The sequence below is a fragment of the Chrysemys picta genome, chromosome 11 (genome assembly GCF_011386835.1).
Source record: "Chrysemys picta bellii isolate R12L10 chromosome 11, ASM1138683v2, whole genome shotgun sequence".
NCBI classification, from domain to species: domain Eukaryota; kingdom Metazoa; phylum Chordata; order Testudines; family Emydidae; genus Chrysemys; species Chrysemys picta.
In genome coordinates this window covers 24,204,690-24,215,598 of record NC_088801.1, presented here as the reverse complement: position 1 = coordinate 24,215,598, position 10,909 = coordinate 24,204,690, and positions in this window count along the sequence as shown.

Genomic DNA, 10,909 nt, shown 5'->3' with positions numbered 1-10,909 from the left:
CTCGTCCATGCTACTGTAATTAATGGCCATCATTTTCTAATTAAAAGGTCTGTTCCTGAGGTCAGTCAGGAAGAGACATAGAGATCAACCCATTTCCTATGACTTCCTATCAATATATGTTTTCCATAGCATCCTTTCAAAGTGTGAACTGTACACTCTATGTTGTATTCCATTATGGTAGAGTGGGGGCTGAAAAACTTCAAGTGTGTCAGGCCTGGGATATTCCTGGGGGAAGAAGTCTTTCCCTTCCTGAGCCTCAGCCATTGAAAGCAAATTTCTCTCTTACTGAAGTCATACCATGTCCGTCCTTTCACTCCCTTAAGATTTACCACCTTTCAGACGACTGTGTATTGCATCATAGAGTGTTCCCACCTGCTTGTATGACAGGCAGTGAGGTTCTATAGGTTTCATATTCACTTTGTATTTTCTTTCCTCTGGAAGGTTCATTTTTCAGCTAAAGGGTAGCTAGACAGCTCATTCTCACACATTATTAATACTGACTTCCTGATTAGCCATAAATGGGTGGGGAAGTTAACTGAACTGATAATAAGATGCCAGTGGGTGGATGTGAAGGCAACATCTGCATGTCTGATCTCATGTGCTGATCTTGTGTGCTGGCACAGGCATGCATGACATTTTGTTATTCCAGAAGTATCTTAAGGACATAAAATTCCAACAGCTGGAACCTGGTCTTAAGCTGCTGTTTTTGTTAAATTGCTTTGTCCTGCAGCTATGTCAGGGTTTTTTTCTGGCATTGACAGAATAAGTTCATACTCTTTCTGTGCTACACCTAATGCACAGCACTGTAGTTAGAAACACACACAGAAAGCCACTGATAAGCAAGGTACAACAGAGAAGGAGACATAGTATACATCTCTAGCTTCTATGCTTTACTGCGATTGCATAAAGTAAGGCAAAGAAAAGCATATGGATTTGCATGGGCAAAAGATAATGCCACTTATTATTGACCATATCTATTGGATATCATCAAGCTCTTGTATTATTAGACCCATAGCTACCTTTAAATAAGTTCTACTCAATCATCAGAGGCAATGGCCCCAATCAATCCTATGGTTCACCATTCAGCAGCTAGAATGCTGAAACAAGTCATGCCAGAACACTAAAGAATGCCGTTCTGACACTTTTTTTTTTGCGCAAGTCAGAAAAGAGTTCTGGTACTTCTAATGGTATCTTTCAGGTGTGTAAAAAAATAATAATAATACAAAAATGTTACTTTTACAAGGTATTCTTGTTGCTGTTACAAGGAATTCTTGTTATTGATATTGTGTGTTCCAGAAAGTCTTTTGTTAGGACTCCAGTACTGCCTCTGCCCCCTGTGAAGAAATAAGCCCCTAAGAATATGATGGAGACATGGGCAATAAGAAGCAGTGGTTTTTAAAGAACTCTTGACAGACAATCCTTAGGTGTGTTTTTTGACAGATTTACAAAATTAATGAGTGATGGGAATGCAGTAGCTGGAATACATTTAGATTTTACTGAAACTTTTAATGCCATGTCTCTCAATCTTTACTTTAAATATACCTTCAATTGTTCTGGATAGTAATACAATGGGGTTGAATATGGATACAAGAGTAATTATAAGAGACAATGTATCAAACTCAGAGGAAGTATTAAGGTTACCTCGGGGATTTGTGTTAAGTTGATCTTATTTAATGTCTTAATTAATGATTTGGAAGAGGAGTAAACAGCACAATAATGGCATTGTCACATGATGCCACACTGTTAATGAACAAAATATGAATGAGGACAGAGAAATAAGACTACAGAACCTAGAAAGATGAGAAACATGACCAGAAAGTAACATAATGAGCTCCAACTTGGAAAATAAAGCTTTATATTTCTTAGCAATAATTATATAGTTATAATTATTAATCACAATTGTATTAATAGCAGTAATAGTATATAAATAGTTGTTTACAGTGTAGTTGTAGTCGTGTTGGTCCCAGGATATTAGAGCGGCAGGGTGGATGAGGTAACATCTTCTTTCATTGGATCAGCTTCTGTTGCTGAAACTGATGAGCTCTTTGCAGTGCTTAATTTGCAATGAAAGAGGTGCCGGGGCTCAAGCAATTAGATGCCTGGGCTCAAGCAATTGTTCTAGTTTCATAAGTGTCACAGCAAGCTCAGGGGTGCAGGAGCTATAAACTGCCAAGCCTAGAGCTGCCGAGGCTCAGCCCTGGTAAGCCCTGGCACAAATTAAGCACTGGCTCTTTGTCTTTTTCACTAACAGAAGTTGGTCCAATAAAAGATATTACCTCGCCCACCTTGACTCTCTAAAATATAACCATGTAGTTATAATTTGCGTAGCCTGCTCACACTTACCACCATGATGGTATCTTTAATCAAGATGTTCTCAAACTATCTACAGAGCACTAGCTAGTTGTCTGAGGAAACCTGGCTTCTCACATGCTGCTAGATGTTTTCCTTGTGCCTGGCTTCTGATTTGTATTAAAAGAATCTACAAATGCACTAAGTACTTTCCCATTATTACTTTTCTAGTAAGTAATTGCAGAACTTTCCATAGGGATATTATGGGATTTTTGATGTGAGGGGGTGGTCTGTGTCATTGTGATGGGAGAGGTAGGGCTACATATATGAGAGAAATTTTTTATATTAAACTATAGTTCACGAAATGAAAACATGTGAGAACCCCTGATTCAATCCATCTTCCATAGGTTCTGTATCCTGCTAGAAAGTTCCCTCTGAAATAGCACTCACAGCAAATGTATGGAAGGATAAAGAAAGATCTTAAATGTAAATTTTGCTCAACCCTTCATCTTCTTAATAAAGCCTGAGTAATCAGATGTTACATGGGGGATTGAATCCTCTCCACCTGAAAGTGCTGCTGTGGACCACTGAAGCCAAAAGAGTTAAGCCAACTGAGAATCTGACTTTTGTATTTCTCAGTAGATAATTGTGATTGAAAACATGTATTATATTGCAAGATCCTACAAGCCTTTCTTAGGCAGTACTTCTACTGACCAGTGGGAATATGGCTCGAATAGAATGCAGGATCAGGCATGTTATTAACGGAGAAATAGGATATTACATTTAACTTTGCGGCGGGAGTCAACCCTCCAGGTTTTCTTTGGCAGATATGGCATAGGCAAATGAAACACCATTTCTGGAGTCTCCATCGCTAAAAGCCTCAGCCCACCACTGATTCCCATATGTCTTGTCCAAAACCATCATTTCCCCCATCCCCCATCCCTTGTTCCCTTCTCCTTTATTCTTCTAATATGTTTATTATGTTTGAAGGCAACCATAATAAACGGTGACCCTATGCATCAAATTGAAGTTTAAAGTCTAAATCTGAGCTGAATACAAAGCAAAGGTCTTGGGCCACATCCAACCTCCATTACACCATCCAGGTTCTCATAAAATGCTTTAATGTACTTTTTGTTTTTCTTTTTCTACCCTTTTTTTCTTTTCTTTTTTGCTTTCATGTAATTAAAAAGGAAGTGGCAGCTTTTATTTGAATGGTTTTTAGCTTTTAGAGGGAAAAGTGGATACATCAACCTGCTGTGACAAAATAGAGTTGGATTGGTATTTAAGTGAGAATCATTGTGGCAGATATTTTTGACTATGAGATGAGAAGCATTTTAATTTGCTCTAATTTGGTCTTGTAGGAGGAGGCCTTCTTTATCACTATTTTTAAGTGGCATGTCTGATAATGAAACCCTGGGCCAGATTCTCATCTGGTATAAATTTATAATATCTCCAGGCCCATACCCTCCAGACTATTTAGGTGCCTAACTCCCATTGAAATCAATGGAAGTTATGGGTTTAAATAACTTTGAGGCTTTGGGCCCCAATAACTCCAGTTGAATCACTGGCCCCCTGTGTTTCAAATCTTCCTGTATGCTTCTGTAAGCCTAATGAGTCATGGTGGTAGAGAAGATGGGCTCATAAGCCAATAATAACTCCAAGGAAGTTGCACAGGTCTAGAAAGTTCTGTACACAACCAAGACCCTCCCCTCATTGACCTTTCACTACCTCAATGGGAACAGGACTATGCCACCTCTGTGACCATTTTCCTCCAACAGATTCCTGTATGTCTGTGGTCTACTCTAGGGCTTGGGTGAAGTTTGGCCAGAGGAGAGGCAAAAGCCATAAAAAAATGTGCGTAACTTTCCTCATAGCACTGGAAGTGGGTGTGCTTTAAAATGAGTTGATTAAAAAATAGCCCTCTTGTTAATGATGTTGTACCGCAACATGTTACTTCATCAATATGCTATGAAGAACTAACATAATGTAATATGACACAATGTAATGGGTAAACATGAAGGTGAGCACAGATCTTCACTATTTCCTGACAGCTCTCTATTCACAGATAGTGTGTTTCCAAACCAAATTTGTGCCAACTTTATATGGTTTAAAAGGGATTGAAATGGGTTCAAATCTGTGAATAATTCACATTTGTACCCACGATATTGTGAAGAGACTACACAGATTCCTGCAGCCTTATGAATGATAGTATTTTATCACACTGAACCAGCTTTTCCATTCCAGGTAGTATATAATAACTAACTCCTGCATGAATAGTTATTTTAAAGAAAGCAAATGGTAAAAGGCACCAGGAGGGCCATGTGTGTTATGTACAGTGAAATATGGAGTAAAACAGCAAAAAAAAAATCTGCAAAATCACAGAATCAAAGTTTTTCAATGTCAACAAATACCCAGAAAGTCTACATTATATAGTGGTCAGGGAAAAAAGTGCTGTAAGGAACATATCAGTTCCTCTTGAGCTGTCCATCTACATCAGATCAATAGCCTTTCCAAGCATGGGACATTCAAGCTTTCAGCTTGAGAAATTGAAGTTCTCAAAATAAGTCAGGGTTGTAACACAAGTCCATCATTGTGTGTCACAGAAATGAAATGAGTTGTCTCCTGTTCGATTGATGACTGACATCAAACTAGGAGGAAAAAGAGGAAAATAAATGAGACATGTTTTTTTGAGAAGTTGTTACGAATACTTCTGTCAAAAAGTTTACACGAAGGGGTCTGCTTTCACTTTTATGTACATGAATAACTCCCATTACCAATAATATGACCTATATGGTATGGAGTGGCAGGAGGGAATGTGATAGGGCCTAGGGAATTAATTAGTATACAAATATAATATCCAAAAAAAGGAACAAACTGCATTAAAATAAGGCGATTTCTCATAGGAAAAAGGAAGGTATTATTAATGCTGGTAATATTGGAATTATGGCAATATTTAACTACTGATTTATAATACTAAAAATAAATTTAGGATTTGATTTTTCAACTGAATAAATATAGGTTAATATTTGCACCCGTGGAAATAAATCGGCCTCAGAATGGGCAAATGGGAACATTCATGTAGATCCAATTGCAGAACCAAACTTTTAGAGTTGGACCTCAGCTGAAAACTCTGGAAGTAAATCCACATTTAGAATCCCAGTAGTTCAGAGCAGGCATTGTTTGCATGTGTTATGGGGTTTGGTTCAGGCCCTTACAGACACAGGAGCCAAATGTGAAATTTGCTTTGGACGTGAGTTCAGTCTCCAACTTACCCCAAATTCAGTGGTTGGAGGGGCTACAGGGAGAAGATCAGAGTTGGATTCAGGTCCATCTCTAAAGCCATTTGACTGATATTTAAAAAAATGATAATTGATAAAGCTCCTCCTGTCAGTTGTCTGTACTGTAAAATAATGGATAAACAGAATGTTCTACAAATTTCTGTGTTCTATCAGTTAAAAAGGCCCCTGCAGTGCCTACAAACAGGCTAACAAAATCAATGTTTGCTGCAGTTACTAACTGAGCTGCTTGTTGATGTTAAAGGAAATAACTTTGTTATCCATAGTACAAGTGCTCCTCTATTATCTAGGCTTTCAAAGTGATTGAACCTAAAATGTATTCTAGCAGTGGATATAGATACCTTGCTACCTTGGAGACCAGTGAGTTTCAATGCATTAAATATAGAAACTAGTTTTGTTATCTACTGCCTAGAGCAATAAAAATGGAGAAACCATGATCGTTCTTTGGTACATACTGGGAAATGATGCAACTGCATTCTTGAACTTCCCAAGGAGCTGTTATTTCCAGTTTCCATTGTCTCATAAAAAATGTCTTCTGGTTACTGTATTCAGGCATGAGTGGTCTACGAGTTAGAGCAGGGGACTGAGTCAGAGACTCTGCCCCTGATTTACTGTGTGACCTTGTGATGTAAATTGACTAATTTCTCAGTATATTCATTTCTAAATTGGATATAATAAGACTGTGTAAAATCTTTCTTAAATATAGTAGATAAACAAGTAATATGTGCCACCCTGGTGGATAAAAGAAACTTGCTGGAGTGTTCACTCCACTAACTGACACTTTCTCATTAACTATATACATTTGCATAGATTTCCTCAAATACATAAAGCAGTCTTACACCAGTGCTACAGAACTAAGCTTGAAGTCCAGCTATAAATTAGTGTTCAGAAAATTACAGTAGGCATTTAAGGAAACACACTTGAAATCATATACTAGTAGTTCTACACCCTAATGTGTTCCTAGTGTTTGATGGGATTAAATACATGAAAATGTGGTTAGAAACTAATTTCTGTCATTCATCTGAGAAATACCATGGGCTTGATTCTGTTCACCTAAAATGAAGTAAATCTGAAGTAACTCCATTGAGTATAATGGAATTATACAAGACTGACGTAAGTGATGCCAGAAGCAGACGCACAACTTGAAGTGTATCAGATTGTGGAAATTAGGGTCTGATGATTCATGAAATCATTCTTTTTTATGCACTAATTGACACTGGAGCATTTTCTCATGAGCAAAATCAAATGCACACTTGTGGGTGTGAAAAGCATGCAGGGGAAAAAACATACAGTTGAACTGATAAGATCCTTCTGGTGTGCTGTTGCTACTTTACACTGAACCACTGGTGACATTTGGGCCTGACCTCATATACATGGCCCTGGAGAAATGCCCTATTGATATTTCCAAAGGGTTCCTCCAGTGGCATAAAGACTGCCGTGCCAGCTCACATATAGGATATGGTCAGATGAAAGAGGGTGTCCCAGGCTACTCTGATTGCCTAATGTGTTTTTGGCACCTTGGAGCCATTAGCAGCTTGCATAAGTAAAAGCAGCCTTCAGACAGCTGTAATTTATGGCAAGAGACCAGCATGGCAGACAGGAAGTCCCAGTATCGGCAAGAGGTCACAAAGGTGAGTATTATACCACCTGCGTGACTATCTTATTGTTCACAATTCCCTACACATGATACATCTAAATCAGGAATATTTTTGAAAAAATAATAGATGTTTTTCCTTTGCCTTATTTTTTTAATAGGAAACCATTTTTGTTTGTGAATAAAGGGCACAACCTAAATATAATTTAAACTTTCAACAAGATAATATTAAACAGTCTTTCCACCCCTTGCAGCCATGCAAGAAACCCTGCAGAGTAGGACACTGCACTGCACAGCAAGAGATGCACCTTTGGAAGGCCGCTAAATCATGCCACCCCTTTGTGCAGCAGAACAACCATCAGGGAACTTCATGGCCATTGCAGCATCGACAAGATTAGCCACCTTTGGGCTAACTCATTCCTGAGTTACTCTTGGACTGCCCATTCAAGTGAACACCCTTGCACAGGGTTTAAGTGAACTAAAACAAAACAAAAGTCTCTGCACTAGTAGCCTTGCAACCTCTGTTGTATTTCTTATGCCTGCAAAATCACTCAGGTTTGTCATGTGACACACTAGGCCTTATTCACCACAGCTTGGGACCTTGCATAGTTATTTATACCAGTGCAGCATGGGTACAAAATTCTACAAATTCTGACTACACGAGGCAGTACGAATCAACCCATCAGTCTTTGTGGTCAGAGAATATAGTCCTGGTTTTCTCATGCTTGCCATGATCTGCTGGTTATGCCGTCTGCTGATTTCTGAGCCGTTCAGCCTTATACTTGCTGCTTTGACTTCAGACACTGCAGCAAAGAACAGCTGGGAAATCAGTGAAGCAGCAGAGAATAGTGGTCACAATAGAAAAAAAATATTGAAAGAAAACTGTCCTAGGCAGCCCCATGGTGCCCTTTCACACTCAGACGCTGTCCCAGGGATCCCCATGGGAAATGGCAAGACATATTCTTCCCTGATAACAATGTAAAAAGTACACAAGTGCACATGACATCTAGCAGTATTATGTTGCTTTAAGAAAATGACATGGTGAGGCTATTTGATGTGCCATTTATATAATAACCACAACACATTCATTTCTCAGTATAAAAAATAATAGAGCCTAATACTCACAAAAATGGCTAGTGTAGCATTTATGACTTGTTTGTTAAGTGCTGATGAGCTGCTGTGTGTAGTCATGGTGCCTGAGGAGTTTATAATCTAAGTCTGAGCCTACAACATTTTCTATCAGGCATGGTGCGCGCTACAACTGTAACCTTGTGGGACTGCAGAAATGGAGGTAACTGTGATACTTCTGGGCTAGATTGTGCAATCCTTATTCAGGCTAGTAAGCACTTAATAACAAAAGCAGTCCCATTGACTTCAGTGGGTCTTTTAGGGTATTGTTACCACAGAGTAACTTGTCCATAACACAGGAAAATCAAGTGTCTCTTCCATTTCTTAATTATTCGAGGTGGAGTGAAAGGAAGGAAATTAGGTGGTAAATCTAAATAAAATATAATTTTAAAAAGAAAGCAAACAAAAAACTACCTCATCTGACTCATTCCATGTTTCTTGTCTTATTTTTATGGCTTTTTTTCTGCGCACATTAACATGAAGCAATAGGACTATTTGTGTGAGTTAAGGGTTCACCAACCCAAGGAAGGGTTGCACAAACTAGTCGTCACTATGCCTTGTAATGTGTGTTTATTTAATCTTATTATAATTCTATTTTCCCCACTTTCCTTAATACTTTTTCACTTCTCAGATAATTATGGTGTAGAAAAGGCTATTGACAGACCTGGATTACTGAAGATGTCATTCTGTGGTTAGTACATTTCTGCACCCAAAGTTGTTTTGCTGCTGTTGTCAAAAATCTGTGTTCAGTGCTTCAAGTGAACATTTTTGTTCTATTCCAAGTTGATAAATGAAACCTCATATATACAACTGAAAGGTGATCAGAAACTATCCAGAAACATATAAGGGAACAGAAATAGTAATTTAATCAGGAAGGGCATAATTTTGCAATTTTGCAGGCTTTTCATGAAACTGTACAATTTTTTTGTGAATTTGAAGCAACAAATATGAAAACCTCTCATGGGGGAGTTTTTCAAATGTTGTTGCAAGTATTTCCTCACATCTCCTAATTGCAGGGGAATAATTCAATTACACATTATAACTACATGAATGGGGGGGGGAACATTCCTTGTTGTTTACACTATAATTTAATCATTCATTTACTAAGACCCTGACCCTCAATATTCTCTATGTGGCTGGACTCCTACTTCCCCCACTGAAGTAATTGACTTCAATAGGGTCCCTACCTGAGCACAAGGGTCTGCTCAAACAGAGCTACAGGCAGGATCTGATCCTAAATCATTAGCTATTACTGTTTTGCAGTGGCACATTTATTAGAAACGAAACATTAAAGAAATACTGTATTACTGCCTGAACGTCAGAGGGATTCCAAACAATGAAGCATTTTAGGCACCTCAAGATGTAGACAGGCACTTACTGAGATTTTTACAAGTGTCTTTGGGCTAGATCCATGAAAGGACTTAGATTCTTGCCACATGAGGCACCTAAATCCCAGAATCAGGCCCCATTGGGATTCATAAAGCCTCCACTCAGCTGCCCCCAAACCCTGATGATGCCTAAAATCTACTGATGCCTACATTTTTGCAGTTGAATTTCCATCAGCACCTATGTTTCTACTTCTGAGCGTGCGTACTGCAGCCTCATGTCAGGCATCTGGATGCCTAAGCCCCAGAACAATTCACAGACCAGGGGAAGATAGGCATTCACCCACCTAACTCACCAGTGGGCCCCATCTGCATGCCTAGTGCTCCACTGGGAATAAATAATTTAAGAAAGTCATTGGAGCCAGGGGACTGGATCCTGGGTTCTCCCATGGCCTCAGTGTGTGCTCTAACCAAAAAATCTACAGCATCATTGTCATTAGCACTGTCTCTCATACATACCCATATTCCCATTGAGTCTTTCATTATTTTTCCACAGTGCAACAGCTTCAAAAGGTGAGAGTGATGGAGCCCCACATCAGAATATCCCATAGCCTAGTAGCTAGGGCACTTATCGGAGAGATGGCAGATCCCAATTAAAATCCCTCCTCCCTCTCAGGTAGAGGGAGTGATTGAACCAGGTGTCTCTTATAGCCCTGGTGAGTACCCTAAACACTGGTTATTGGGAAGGGTTGTTGCTCCCACCACCCAACACAAAGAGAGGGTTTGCAGCTGAGAATCCCAAGCAGAAGGAGGCACCTCCCTGCAGTCTAGACTTAAGTACCTATCTCTGAGGGAGGGCAGGGCTTAAAACACACCCCTGAGCTTGACATCTCCCATTGGCTATCTCAGGTAACACACTATCTAAAAGGAATCCCATTCTAAGGCACCTATCTCTTCCTATTCGTTATATAGGGAGCCTAGGCACCAAACTCAGGCTTTGTGAATCCCAGTGATTTTGTAGGCTCTTAAAAGTTAGTCATGGTGATACTGAGGATCAACTAAATTTCTTTGTGAATCTAGTCCTAGGTGCCTAACTCCCAGAAACAGAAGATAGATCAGTGAAGTGAGGATAAAATTAATAAGGCTGCAATTGTATTAGAAATAGATGAGTTATATAACATGTGATGCCAACCACAAAACCTACATAGGTAACCTTTCACCTGCTGATTTTCATCCTCAACCAAGAAAGGATTAAAGCTAAATGGGATTTAAAGCTT